This window comes from Muntiacus reevesi, chromosome 3 (genome assembly GCF_963930625.1).
Source record: "Muntiacus reevesi chromosome 3, mMunRee1.1, whole genome shotgun sequence".
NCBI lineage: Eukaryota > Metazoa > Chordata > Mammalia > Artiodactyla > Cervidae > Muntiacus > Muntiacus reevesi.
The window spans coordinates 168061775-168077406 of NC_089251.1; the positions used below are offsets into that span (position 1 = coordinate 168061775).

Here is a 15632-nt window from a genome sequence, read left to right on the forward strand (position 1 = left end):
CGAGGGCTCTGAATAGATTAATAAAAAGGAAGGAAGGAAGAAGGGACGCAGAACCCAGGAATCCAGAAGGAAAGATTCTCTATAGTCATACATAACTGCCACAGAGCCTTGGTAGCTAAGTTACTAAGCAGTCAGTCCATTTTAGACACTGTACTAAGCACTCTGCATGTATTTTCACTTAGTCCTCAAAACAAGTCTTCTAGATAGATATTTTTATTATCTTCATTTAATGGATAAGGGTATTGAGACAGGAGGGAGTCAATCTGCTGAGATCAAAATGCATCTTCTCACTGAAATCTAGCAAGGAGTCCTCTCTGTTTCAGCTACATCCTGTATATCCTAAGGTTACTGCAATTCACAGGTCATACCGAAAAGAGAGTTTACCACTTAAAAGGTAAACTTGAAGGCAGGGACTATGTTCTGTTAACCCCTTACAATCATCCTCAACCATCTGCTATCACAAATTTTCACCTATCAAAGAACTTAAAATATATGCATTCTTCAGTATTTGCTGAATTACTATATTCCTCTATTTCAATAATAAACTCATGTGGCAAGATGCTTTTTCCAACGCTTACACCTCCAGCATTTTTGTTTTAGAATCAAATTTAAATCTTAGCATTTAAAGTTTTGAAAACAGTTTCAAAGAATCTGGCAAGGAAACTCAGAAATTTAGATGTCTGGTCAAAACATCTAACTTTGAGCCTTCCTGGTTTTTCTTTTTAGAACCATTATTCAAAAATATCATATTTCCCAAAATTTTTGAAAATTGTGCTATAAAAAATTTAATACTACAACTGAAATCCTATTACACAAAAACTGTGTTATTTAACACAATTCACCTTTGTATGTTCATCTTAGAGCAGAGCTGAGTCACACCGCTTACAGTAACATTTAAATAATAAAGCCTTGATAGTTTTCATTCTTTTCATCTCATTTACCAATGACTTTTTTTTAAGCCTTTCATACTTTATTATATCCATTCCTTACGGGGCACATTGCCAGTACCTACAGGGTAAATTGAGGCCAAGATAAACTTTGGGACCTCCCCCTCCTCGATCAGAAAGGGCCAAAAGGAATCCAGGAATTGATCCAAATCCATAGATCCATAGGCCCACCCCCACCCCAAGATTTACCATCTGAGTATACATATATTCCCTGGTGGCTCAGATGGTAAAGAATCTGCCTCCAATGCAGGAGACCTGGGATCCCTAGGTCAGGAAGATCCCCTGGAGAAGGGAATGGCAATCCACTCCAGTATTCTTGCCTGGAGAATTCCATGGACAAAGGAGCCTGGTGGGCTACAGCCCATGGGGTTGCAAAGAGTCGGACACGACTGAGCTAACACACACATATGCGTATATATATTCCATTTGAACATAAGAAATTCCACATTTGTTAGGGAAAAAATGACCTAGAATCCTATTTCTCAAATTTTATAATTACTACAAATCACCTGAGGAACTTCTTAAAATGCAGACTGATAAGTAAGCAGGTTCTGGGAGGGAAACTGCTGGTCAGTAGGGATTCTGAGTTTCTATCAAGCTTCCAAGAGCGTTGCTGCAGTTGAAGGTCTAAGGCTTTGTATAGCTGAGAACTGATTTCACTATAGATTTCAGCGATCTTTTTTTTTTTTTTGACTCTAACTTCTTTTCAACATTCACTTATTCTTTCAACAAAGTTTTTACTGAATGTGTATTATGAGGCAGGCAATTCACTAGGAGGATAAATAAGATCTCATCTTAGCTCTTACGGAAGAGAAGGGCTACTTTCCCAGGGGGAGCAGAAAAGGCTGAAGCTGTGGCCCTTGTACAGAGACTTGGAGATAAAAAGGAGTCTGCAGAGTGGAGAAGACGAGCATTCCTACTCAGGCAGAAGGAACAGCAAGACAGGCTGGAAAGAACTCTCGAGGAACTGTAGATTACATCAAATTGCCAAAACACATGGTGTTTATGGTAGATCTCAGACAGAGGGCCTGGGAAAGATAAACAGATCAGGGAGCCCTGCATGGCAGCCCACTCCGGTGTTCTTGCCTGGAGAATTCCATGGACAGAGGAGCCTGGCGGGCTACAGTCCGTGGGATCACAAAGAGTTGGACACGACTGAGCAACCAACACTTCCACTTTCTGCACATTTGAGGTCTCTATATGATGAGCTCTGATAACGGGCGTTAACATATGGAAAAGCCCATGCACTTCACCCAAAACCTGACTACAAATGGTATATAAGCCTACAGTCAAGTGAGCAAAACAATTTACTGGAGGCAAACATGTTCATACAGCAATCAGGGTTATCTCTAAAGCCAGGTTATGTTTTTATTCCCCCAAAGGCAAATGAAAAGTGCACATGATTTGGAAACATGCTGAGAGGTGTTAAGAACTGAGAAAGGCAAAGTAACTACAGTTAAAGAACAGTCTAGATATAAGTAATTATATTTAACAAATCTAAGGGTTTCAATATCTCACTCACAACTCAGCTATTGATGAAAACCACCCTCATCATCTGTTTATTGCTGCAAGCTACTGCATCGAATTATTTCAGGAGGAACATTAAGCAGAAAAAACTTCACTATACACTTTAATAGATTCAAGAGAGTCAATAATCTTACCTATAGTTTTTGTTGTAAGCTACTTAAAATTCAGAAACAGAACAGCTAATTGACTAAATGATACAAGAGGTGACTGTATCTCAAATGAGGCACCAAACAGAGGAATATCTGAACAGTGTTCATCAATGGAAAGTAATATCACGTAACGTCACCTTAAGGACTAAAAACTGTACACTGCAAAGTGAGAGGACGCTGGGGTAACTATTCAAGTCAGGCACATGGTTTTCAATGCTAAAATATTTCAGTGCCACAATGAAGTGGTTTCAGTTCTAACACTAATAAGTGTGACTAGTGGCGGCTGCCGAGAGAGAAGTGAAAAACTCATGGCTGTCAGCAGGAAAGACTCCTTGGACAGATCAATGGTATCTGTCACAGCTGTACCTGTAAAATATATGCGTCTTTTGAGGAAAGAAGGAAAATGCTCGTACACCTTCCATACATTTTAACCTCGCTCTAGATAAAAATTAGAGCGCCAACACAAGGTAACAAATTCTGTCACTGATGAGGATTACAACACTCACTTTCCCCAGACTCAGGGTTCTTTCTATTGTCCAAGTTATAGGAAAAAGGCACCCTGAAATACGTCAAGTCCTGCTCCTGGGGCTTCAAGGATTTTTAATTAACAATGAAAGCTTCACGATCAGAAGAATACAAAAAAGCCAGAAGCAAGAAGGCTGCTAAGGGCCTCAGCAATCCCGTTAACAGAAGTGAATTCCAGATTGTAAAATGCTTAGAGCAGAGGGGTGTGGGAAGAACCACTGAAAACGCTACCAATTCTCATTTACTAGGATAAGTTGCAATGTTAAAGAGGGCCCAAGGGTGTGGTGGTACTGGTGGTAAAGAGCCTGCCTGCTGATGCAGGAGACATAAGAGGTGCAGGTTCAATCCCTGGATCAGGACGCTCCCCTGGAGGAGGGCATGACAACCCACTCCAGTATTCTCAGCTGGAGAATCCCATGGACAGAGGAGCCTGGTGGGCTACAGTCCACAGGCTCACAAAGAGTCGGACACGACTGAAGCGACTTAGCACGCAAAGGGTGTACATCAGACCGCGTGCAGCAGCACCTGTGAAGTTTTCTTTCCTGGGCTAAATTCTAAAACCATATAAATGTCTGGGGTTTTTGCATGTCTATCATCACCCTAAGAGGTTTACTGCTTGGGTTTCAAATATGAACTCTAAATACATGATGAGTCAAACATACTATCTTTATTCCTATCAATCCATCCTATGCACCAATGGCTCAATGAAATCATGTATTTTACTTTGAATTTATCAGTTTGATAAAAAGGAGTTCAGAACGGTGGTTCACAGGTTACAACATCCAAGAGCAGAGCCACAAAACAGCCTTCAAAAAATTCACAAAGAAGAAAAATAAAAGGTTTCTTTTTGACACAACAGTGAATATCCAATAAGTCAGAAGGCCAAGAAGGGGTACATGCGTGCCCACTGCTGCATTCCTCTCACTCCTGTCTTCTCTCTGAAGTCGTTCAGTCTCAGTTAACTTTTGGCATTGTTTGGAACCAGCTGGTCCAAAGAAGAAGCTGGAGAAAATCCACAAAGTGAACCACAGTACTGATGGTATGGAGAGCGCTGGATAGTCCTGGTGATTTTAGATTATTATTTAGATTATTATTAGGTTATAATAAACCAGAAGATGAATCATAACTAAAAAATCATTTGAATCTACTGCTTTTTCTTCTTAAGCCAGCTATCAGAAATACTGCTGCTTTAAAAATTAAAGGCAGCTCTCTTGTTCTCTGAGAACACATGTAGTATTGAGTAAAATCCTACGGACAGAGGAGCCTGGTGGGCTATACAGTCCACGGGGTCCCAAAGAGCTGGACATGACTGACTGACTAAGCACGTGTGCACACAGACACACACACGTATTAATTTCCACTTCTAGGGCATTGAAAGGAGTCATTTTTTTCAAGACTGGGTTGAATCTGATAAGGACGTATCCAGCTTTAAAGATCCAATTCCTAAAAACTACAAGCATGATAAGTAGAAATGAGACTCAAAGCAGAAAGAGAGACTGGTTGTAACTTGTCTGGTTCCTGAAAGAACATTCAAGTACCATTGTGAAGGATCAAAAGAAAATCTACAAGGCTTGCTAAAGGTTCTTTGAGGTGTCTGATATATACACATATGCATGTGCATATATTTATGTGTGTGTGCTATTAGACTCTAAGTTGTATTCAGTCAGTTCAGTCGCTCAGTCGTGTCCGACTCTCTGCGACCCCATGAACCGCAGCACACCAGGCCTCCCTGTCCATCACCGACTCCCGGAGTTTACTCAAACTCATGTCCATCGAGTCAGTGATGCCATCCAGCCATCTCATCTTCTGTCATCCCCTTCTCCTCCTGCCCCCAATTATTAGAAACCATTTCCAAATGCTAAAAATGTAAACAGTCAAAGACAGAAACAAAAGCAAAGTAAGACTACTCATTGAGCAATGGAAAAAAAAATTTTACTATTAAAAATCAACCTGGCTCCACGACTTCCAGCCAAAAGAGGTGCTTTGTTTAAGGTGCCAAAGTAGGTATTTGACAACAATCCCAACAAGGAGTAAGTAGTCAATAACTCACTTTCTTTTTCCACCAGACCAACCACTGGAGCTACAAAAAGGGATATAGAACTATCTAAACTTTTAGGAACAAAGGCAAAAGTAGCAAAGTATTCCTTTGGAGAAATTGAGAAACTCCAATTGAGAACCTTGAAAGGGCTTAATGACTCATCACAAAATGTCAGCCTTATTCAACTCTCTCGACTTAGATGTCATGACTGTTTTCAAGACCTGGCTATGCTACTCCCATATACTCTTAATTGGAAAAAGAAATGGCAACCCACTCCAGTATTCTTGCCTGGAGAATCCCATGGACACAGGAGCCTGACAGGCTACACTCCACGGAATCCTAAGAGTCAGACCAGTGACTAAACCACCACCATATACTCTTAAAATCATTTCCATCTGATGTTGAGTGCTTTAGAAACAATCAACGCCATATGCTAGTCTACAACCCTTGGAGGGTTAGAATAATGACACCTGGAAGTTCATGAGATCCAAAGGCTAGTCAGTGCCTTCATTCCCATAGTTTCTCAGCTGAATCCCCCATCACTCAGAATTCTTGCTTCATCCATAAACATTCCCACATACCCTACTTAGTATTACTCTCAGTTAAATGAAAAATACTGGTGTGAGAGAAGCCCTTCTCTGGCCCTTTGAACACTGATACTAGTTTAGAAATCACTCTTCATCTACCACTAATTAAAATGCACACTGCTGATTCTATTTGCTCAGAGTATAAAAGTCATGTTATAAAAAAAGCATTTAACACACAGCTCAAATCACAACAAAGGCTTTGAACTGTGAACCTGGTGACAGTTACTTTGTCCTCAGACCTCCTCATTTGAGTCCTAGCTCCGTATGTGTGTAGCGTGTGGCAAAGAAAGAGCAGGCTGTGACTCAGATGAAGGGGTTGCTGCATTCCAAGTTGAGCTTTCCATATCAAGGTAACAATTAAATTTTACATTATCCTCTTAAGAGTCTAGCTATTATTTTTTGTAAAGCTCTGATGAGAAATTAAATTACTGCTTTACATTTGGAAGTACAGGTAACTATGGTTATGGTGGTATTTCATGATTTCCAACGAAACCAAGATCCCTACTATGTCTTCCTAAACTGGTTGCTATGAACGACCAAAACCACCTCACTTCTTTCTCTCAAACAGATAATCTCTTTTGAGATCTCAAATTTTATTTGACAGACTTCATTTTGGATAAAATAACTCTCAACATGTTTTACAAGTCTCATTATTATACAAGGTCTAACAGAAATGTTTTAAAATGTTTCTAAATGTGGTTTTCCCATGTAATGGATTGAGTCAGACACAATTTTTTAAAAGTTAATTCATTTATTTCAGCAATTAACAACTTTTTTTTGTTTGTTTGTCAGATGCCCAAATGGCGTGGCTTGGGGGATTTTAGTTATCCAACCAGGGATCGAACCCTTGCCTTCAGCAGTGAAAGCACAGTCTTAACCACTGGACCGCCAAGGAATTCTCAACATTTTGTTTTTTTCTAGTATGAATACATTCATGGGAAAAGTGTAAATCTTTTTTTCACCTTAATCAGCCTTTTTCAAGCCTCATGAAAAAACATCTACTCTTAAAACGTGAGTTCCTACTTCACTGAGTAAGAAAATCAGGAACACTACATTTAGCCTCTGAACTGTTACTATCTGGACGTAGGTCCAGCTGGCCTGCGCCCTCCATGCCTGTGGGAAGCATACCCTTGTTAACTTCTCCCACCTGAAGGGGGTGTATCTGCCGAATAGCTCAAAGACACTGCTGTGCCTATTGATGGGCAATCAGGGGTGCCCCAAGGCTACTCTAGACTTTGTTTCTCCCTGGTCTCTGTATTCCTTCCCATATTTAGACAATCAACAAAAGAAACTATGCTGAAAATGAAGCTCCAGTACTTTGGCCACCTGACGCAGAGTTGACTCACTGGAACAGAGTTTGATGCTGGGAAAGATTCAAAGTGAAAGAAAAGGGCAGCAGAGGATGAGACGGTTAGATAGCATCACCGACTCAATGGACATAAATTGGAGCAAACTCTGGGAGATAGGGAAGGGCAGAGAAGCCTGGTGTGCTGCAGTCCGTGGGGTCGCAGAGTCGAACATGAACTTAGCAACCGAACAACCTCCAAAGAAAGGAAGTTTTCTAACTGTTCTTAGATCACTGCTGTCCCTTCCTGATCGGTAAGCCAGCTGTGCCAGCAGGCTTGCCACTGGCCTAGCAAATCAGACTTCCTGTGTTTCAAGACTGGACCAGAAACACAAATACAGCTTGAATAACTAAGTAAGCTTTAGAGGCAGGAAAACTTTGGAGCGTTAAAGCTCCAAGAACATGTAATTTCATCCGTCCCCTCCCTGATGTGGGCTTGGAATATGAAATCTGCATAAATTATCCCTTAGTTATCTGCAATGAATATCCAACATTGATTTGCATGCCCCCAAAGTCTCTGCTGGGCTTCTCAGGTGGTGCTAGTGGTAAAGATCCTGCCTTCCAACGCCAGGAGAGCTAAGAGACATGGATTCGATTCCCTGGGTTGAGAGGATCCCCTGGAGGAGGAAAGGGCAACCCACTCCAGTATTCTTGCAATGGAGAATCCCAAGGACAGAGGAGCCTGGAGGGCTACAGTCCATAGGGTTGCAGAGTCGGACATGACTGAAGCGATTTAACATACACAAAGTCTCAGCCACTTTGGACGATTATAACAATAGCAAACACCGATGTACTCTACAAGCCAGGCAGTGTTCTAAGGGTTTTGTTGCTCTTCAAATGAAAATCAGGAGAACTGCCTGTTCAAATTTCTACAAGTCATCGGGAACACTGTTAAAAGACCTATTGAGTAAAGACTTATACATTCAGACAACTTGGAGTCAGTCAGCTACAAAGCTGTTTTTCAAAGATTTTCCTGAATAACTGTATGATAAAAAAAAGAGAAATATATTAAGGTTATACTACTAAATGAAAATAACAAATTGTTAACTTATTTGGTAAATGAGAAAGCTATTTCTAACAAACCGGTGAAATAGCAAATTGACAGTCATTATCACTTGCTTAACAGAAAATCTGGACAAAACAAAAAATGCTAACATGCTATAAAAAAGAAACAGTAGAAATGAAACAAACTGCATATTTTCAGTGAACTATATTTAATGAAGTCTAAAAAAAACCCTTCATATTTAAAAGTCAGCATGAATCATTTTAAGTGCAAGAAAAAATTGCAGGAGATACTTTGCTATATAATGTTAATATTATTGGATTTTCTTTGCTGATTTGTTAGTTCAAGTATGACTAAAAAACATAAAATTATGGGTATTACAAATTCACCTAAAAAGCTAGGCAGTGTCTATCATATTTAACAATGAAATTCTACAAAGATGTGTTTCATCACTCTAAAATATGACTATCTTCCCAAAGTCTGTTTTAAACTATTCAATGTCTGTTTGAAAGTGGAAGTGTCAGTCACTCAGTCATTTCCAACTCTCTGGGACATCAAGGACTGTAGCCTGCTAGGCTCCTCTGGCCATGGGTTTCCCCAGGGAAGAAAACTGGAGTGGGTAGCATTCTCTTCTCCAGGGGATCTTCCCAACCCAGGGGTCAAACCCGGGTTTCCTGCATTGCAGGCAGATGCTTTACCGGACATCCGAGCCACCAAGGTCTATTTACTTAGATCTTAAATAGTTACAGAATATAGCCATAGGTGGTTACGAAATGCGTCCTCCAAAAATGTGTAAGTTCCAACTTCCAGTACCTCAGAATGTGACCTCATTTGGAAACAGAGTCATTATACTTAATTAAGAAGAGGCCCCTAATCCAGTATAACTCGTATCTAATTTAAAAAGAAAATTTACACACAGACATAAAAGAAAGGTAATATGAAGACACGTGATCCAAGACAGCAACTTGACAACAGAGGCAGAGACTAAAGTGATGTGTCTACAAGCCGAGGATAACAAGGACTGCTGAGAACTTCCAGAAAGAGAGGCTCTCCTTTAGAGTGTTCAGAGAGAGCATGGCCCTGCCAACAGTTTGATTTCAGATTTTAGCCTCTAGAACTGTAAGAGATTCAGTTTCTGTTGTTCTAAGTCACTCACTTTCTGGTACGTTGTTACAGCAGCTCTATGGAATTATACAGACCATGTGTTAAAGTTAAAATCTGTGGCGCTAGTGCTAAAGAATCCACCTGCAATGCAGCAGACATAACGTTGGTTTGACGCCTGGGTCGGGAAGGTCCCCTGGAGGCGGGCATGCCAACCCACTCCAGTATTCTCGCCTGGAGAATCTCATGGACAGAGGAGCCTGAGGGGGTACAGTCGATAGCGTTGTGACGAGTTGGACACGACGAAAGCGACTTAGCACACGTCCAAGAGTATCTTTTAAAGTAAAGCACAGCTGTGCCTAGTCAGCAAAAACCTGGGTTCAAATACCTGTACATATCAAAAGCTGTGTGACCGTGGACTTCAGTTTGCTCATTTGTAAAGAAGGAAAATGGCTCCTACAGAATGTTATGTTTCTGAAGATAAATGATACAGAATGTCCATGACACAGAGGTTAAAATTTTTCTCTCCTCCACTCTTAAACCCTTCTCCCTGTAATGAGAAGGAGTTTTAACATATGGTCAACAGACTATTTGGCTAACAACGCAGAAAGTAATATGATCTAAAAAAATTATAAAGGCTGTAATTCATATATTGTTAAATACATTCTACAAAAAAACATTTTCCTAAATGAAGCCCCAATAGTTTCACTACTTAGAAATCTCTAAATGTTTTACGGTGGGTATGACCACAGTGCTATATGATATGATTATATCAGAGTTTTTTAAGATGGTAAATGCTACCCTTGCCTATCTAAAAAGCTCAAAGTTTCAATCACCAGAGAAGGAAAGAACAATTCTTACATAAGTCATCTTTCATACTTTCAAAGACGATTTTATTTTTTAGTACAAGTCTTCTGATTTTACTAATGTCTCCTCACTAATGTGCAAACTGACTCGACTTCAGTAATAAACACAAGATTCATGTCACTAAAAACCAATTGTTCAAAAGCAAGAACTTTTTATTTCAAATAATAACATAAGCAAAATGGTAATTAACTTTGGCAAGATTAGTAGAAATGGAAGAATAATTCACAGATATGGTAAGCATGTTCCCCTGATGTGTGATCAGGCAGTAATACGGCCACAATATTTAGAATCACATGTGCAAAGACTTCGGAAAAGGTGACCAAAGGCCAGCACCATGACACGCTGTGGATTAAACCTCAAAAGAACCTAAATTTAGTGACTTGAAGAAAACCTAGAATCAGGTTATATATTCTAAGAAAGTAAAATAACTGCAAATTATCCACTGCTACCAAAGACAACAGCTAACCTCTAGACTACGTGAATGCAAGCGGTGAAGAAAGACTAACGCTGAAGGCTTACTATGTATGTGTAAAGCTAACGTTACATATTTATTTCAAGTCACAAAATATTCCTAATATAGGAGTTTTATACACAAGAAAACTGAGTTCTAAGTTTTGGCTAAATATACAGTGTACAACCGGCACAGTTCAGAGAGGAGCTGCCAAAGCCACAACCCAAAACATAAATCTGCAACCTATCACTGGTTCTGCTTTACATGGATTAAGACATTTTCAAGAATAAAAAAGTTTTGAAATTTAATTTGTGGGAAAAGGTGCTTTCAAAAATAAATCTTTAGTATCAATGCAATACAAACCTGCCTCCGGAGTAGCAAGTTACTTAAAAGTTAACAACACTATGCCATGGGACCACTTCAGGAAAAGAACCATCCTGAAAGTAGAATCTAAGCAAATGAAGCTGAAGTGAACATTCAGCCACTGGAAGAGAAGAAAGCGCCACAGACACGTGAACAATGGCAACACCAGCTGAGTGTTTCACTGCAGCTTTTCCCTATTTAAGGATAAGCCTGGCAGGACTGTTCAAGTTTACACTCTTCCGCACCAAATTTATTTGCCTTTTCTAAAGAGAAGAGGAACTAATAGTTGGTGAGTCTCTGCCACATGTACCTGGCAGCTTATTAAGTGGTAAGTTTTTAATCTGACAGACTTGGGTTTCAATCTTTGCTGAAACATTTGTGAGCTGTGAGATGTTAGGATATTAAGTCTGTTTTGCAAGAGATATTAAAATAACAAATACCTCACAGGACTGTCAATGAGGATTACATTATGACGCTAATAAAATCACCCCAGTTCTTGCCACATGGTGTATGTCTATTAAATACTAGCTAATATTATCAACTTAAAAAAAAAAAGAGAGAGAAGAGGACAGCCTGCAGGCTAGCTGTTAAGAAATGATGCTGAGAGATGCAGTCACTTGGCCAAAGACAGACATCTAGAAACCTTAAAGCCAGTTACGAAAACCTAAAGGCAGTAAGAACTGTGTTCTCTTCAAAAGTGTTCCAATATTATTAGTCTTTCTCTCTGTCCAGGCTGCTTCCTCAGCTGGTCTCTTACAGAAGACAAAACTTTAATGACTTAAGGTATTTAAATACTGGAAACGACCTTAGAAATCACTAAGCAAGGGAGCAGCAAACTGCTTTCAACAGACAAATCCAAACTGATGGTCTCTGCTTGGAATGATGGGTGAAAAAGGAGGATGGGAGGTGCTACGAGAAGGATGAGGATTCTGAGAAAGGCAGAAAAAATAATACGAAAGAGTGATAGCTGCCCAGTGGTGGGGGTGGCGGTGTGGTGTGTGAGACAGTGGTGCAAGGACAAACATCACAGCCCAACCAAGTGCCACGTCCTGCCACTGCTGTTCTAAGTTCAGTATGCTCATGAAACGAACTCATCTACTCTCACAAAACTAAGGGCCCACGGTCACAAGCTCCAAGTGCGCACCCTGCCACCTGCTGGGTTCTCAGCTTCCTTCACTACAGGTCGTCCCCTGACTGAAGCATCTACTGCTTCCCCTACAATCTAAAGTTAGTCCGTTAGCACCGCTGCACCCCCTCTGACACCCTACATGCACTTTTTAATAAGTTACTTGGACTATTTGTTCTGTATTTTGACTAGAACGAGGCAGAGTGATTCCAAGTGTCCACATGAGGCAAAGAGCCTCCTGGTGAAAAAGAGAACTAAGAAGAGGGAAGAAAAATGAGCAAAGCTCATGCCAAAACAAAGCACTGGATTGCATTAGTTTTTGATGTGCAACCCACATCTAACTAGTCCTACTAGTAACCTTTCTCCTAATCCCTGATAATACTTGCCGTTTTGTTCTAAAGGGGCACTTTCTATAATCAAAGCATTTAATTACATGGTATCTAGCAAATTTTTCTTTGAGGTATAACAAGGTTTCAGTTGAGTCAAAAATACTTCTTACAAAACCATCTCCTATACTTCCCTCCATCCCTTTCTTGCTATGATAATTCATTTTTAGATTAACTCGAATGTAAAACATCTGTGATGGACTTTTTTATTCATCTGCCAATACCAATTACTACAATTAAGTATATACTTTATTGAAACAGTAAAAACTCCGTGTCACTATTTTACTAAGAAAAAGAAAAACTTGAAAATCTCAAGTCTATGGTACATTACATATTTACTGATTTTAACACATCTAAAGTGGTAATACATGGAAGGGGTGTGTGTGTGTGTGTGTGTGTGTGTGTGTGTGTGTGTGTTTGTGTATGTATATAAATATGTATATCCCCGGGAGATTCTGCATTAGTAAGTCTGCAGTGACCACCCCCCAAGCCCATACTTTCAAAGAGCTCCACAGTTGACTCTGTCACACATTTCCTGGCCAAGAACCACAGAGAAAGTGCATTTCAAATAGCTTTCAATACCCATACCCTCTATTTAAAGTAGGCCCCCCAAAGAAAATAATCTGGGCCAATAATTTAAATTCTAGTTCCAGAAACTTTGCATCAAGGTATCTTGTTTTTAATTCTCCCATTAAAAAATGTAGTAACCTGACTTTTCATTAGCAGAAAATAAATTTTTTAGAGACTACTTATTGTTTAAAATATGTTTCCTATAAAACCACAGCATCATCAATTAAGGAAACATTTATAATTCTCTGCCATACTGTAGTATTTATGATTGCTTACATAATTTTAATTTATTTTGCCTATCTTAAAAAAGAACATATACTTGCTCTCCTCTCCTACATTTAAAGAATAATATGTTAACGCTTTTCTTTGAAAGAGTTAAAAGCCCTTAAAACATTTTATTAACATAGCACCCAAAAATAATGATGAAGGCACGTAAGGTATAACAAAGTTATTTTTAATTGAATGTTAAATTTTTCACTAAATGTTGTGCCTATCTAAAATATATACAATGACAAAAAAAATCAAAAATTTTCCTAAATCATTAATGAGTAAGGGAATATATATGGAATATATATATACACACATATATATATTATATATATATAAACACATCAAAGAAATACCATATTTCTTTGATTCTAAGACCCGTTTTACATTTTGACATTCCTGAATTACAAATGCATCTTATAATCACTGGCATGTCATATTGGAAGAAATTTTAAATTTTTGAATGGTGCTTCTTACAATTAATGGCACCTTAGATCTGATGAACTAGTGTTTGTTTAAAAAATACTTTTTCAAAATAAAAGAGGCAACTTATTCTTTTTAAATGTAACAAAACTGCCCCATTCCCAAAACAATCCCAAATGTGTCTCCATAAAGCTGTATTTTGTATGAGTGAAAAATGGCCAACAAATTTGTGGAAGCAACTAAATTATCAGAACAAAAGAAACTGTCTTGGTAAGAACGTATAGTTTAAATAGTAACTCTATTAATTAAATATTATAGGAAGTCATTTCCAGAGTTTTAAACAAGCAATCTTATAGTATTCCATTTTACAGCGCTTTCCTAGTATTTTGTCCACCGTATACAACAAAATAAAACTAAAGTAACATTTCACTGATGACAGGCTGTAAAGACTACCCTACTTTAAAAAAAGTTTCTATCTACAATATACATGACTAAAGTGCAGTATATGCATTTGTGCTAAGAACAAAAGCCAATGTTCAATGAAATGTTTAAAGACAAAAAAGAATTTAAAGATGAATGTCTATTAATGCTGCAATCTACTAATACCACAGGAAGCCGTATCATCCTCTATCACAAGTAAAAGCTATGTGACCTCATGTCTGAAGTAATTACTGCCTGCAGCAGTTCAAACTATTTTACTGAAATACTTAGGTTACTCCCTGCACATTTCTAATTGCTAGCATTCCACTAACAGCAGTACTGTGACCAAAAGTGTCAAAAATGCGATAGGTCTTAAGTCAAATTTAGCAAAGTAAGACAATTAACTTTTCTCTCCATCATCAAAAAAAAAAAAAATAGCCAAAGTATCAGTTTTGGAAATTTGGTATCAGGATGAATACTATCCTTTCACTCAAATATTACACAACAATAAAGGATAAAGTGAGCATAACTACACGTAAATGTTTTTCAGCTGTTAAGAGTGTCGCACACTTTCAAGATGGGTCTCGAAGATACAGTACTGACAGCTGATCAGCAAACTTCCACCATCAGAATCTTCAAGCCAGTGCAATACTTGTACACATTTTGTTTTCAAGTTTGCACATGAATGCCCAAGAGTGATAAAAAGCTTAGGATCAAAATTCACTGAAAAGTCTCCCTTTTTTTGGTGGCTACTTAATACAAGTGAATGTCTATTTTAATAATGATAAATGTAATTAAAGTACTGAATAGTTTGAAAGAAATTCCAGTTAATATAATTTCCTTAAGGGCAAGGCAAATCTTTCCAGAACATTAAAACTTTGTACCAGTGTCACAGTTTTCCCCATTACCCCAAGAAATGATATGAAACCAACTCAAATTACTGGACTGAATTCAATGACCTTAGAAATAAACACCAGATTTCCATTCTCATCTACTTTTCAAAAAAAACAAAATAAATAACATACTATTTCTATTTCAGAACATGTAAGAAGAAAAGAGTATTTCTGGCAAGGAAGCTTAAAGATCTCTAGATCAGAAGAGGTAAGCAAAACCACCCAATTTTAAATGGCTGGTGTATGGCTATCATTTCTGGGGAAAGCTTGAGAAGCATAACTGAAGAATTTTAGATAAATAGAAGCAATGATGAATTATCGGAAGAGGAAACAAATGCTATTCACAGGATCAAATGAAAGCCTTCATTAGAAACAAAAAAACAAAACACCAATGGTTTTATATATGTGTGTATATATGTAAAACCCAAAGGAGAAACAATCAGCAAATAAATGAAATGCAAAAGCAAATAATAATAAATATAACAGGAAACTAATCCCCGATTTTTCTGCTACTCGGGTTTACCTTGGAGACTAATCTGAAACAGTGTCACGCAGAGCCTACAAAACCCATGATGGACACACTGTTTCTGGAATACAAATTAATGTTTTTAAGTCCACCAACACCCACAACTCTACATTTTGTG

General features: G+C 38.5%; 1 protein-coding gene across 5 annotated transcripts in view; it reads right to left on the reverse strand.

Annotated features, from left to right (window-relative positions):
* The window catches only part of SCAF8 (SR-related CTD associated factor 8), a 208354-nt gene that overhangs the window by 105433 nt on the left and 87289 nt on the right, over positions 1 to 15632 (reverse strand). Inside the window, exon 21 of one of the 5 annotated variants that reach the window (XM_065931072.1) lies at positions 8316 to 9772. The exons of the other annotated variants lie outside the window; for them this stretch is intronic. The gene's annotated coding sequence lies outside the window, so the exon portion shown is untranslated. Of the gene's footprint in view, positions 1 to 8315; positions 9773 to 15632 lie in introns of those variants that run through there. 5 annotated transcript variants of the gene reach the window in all.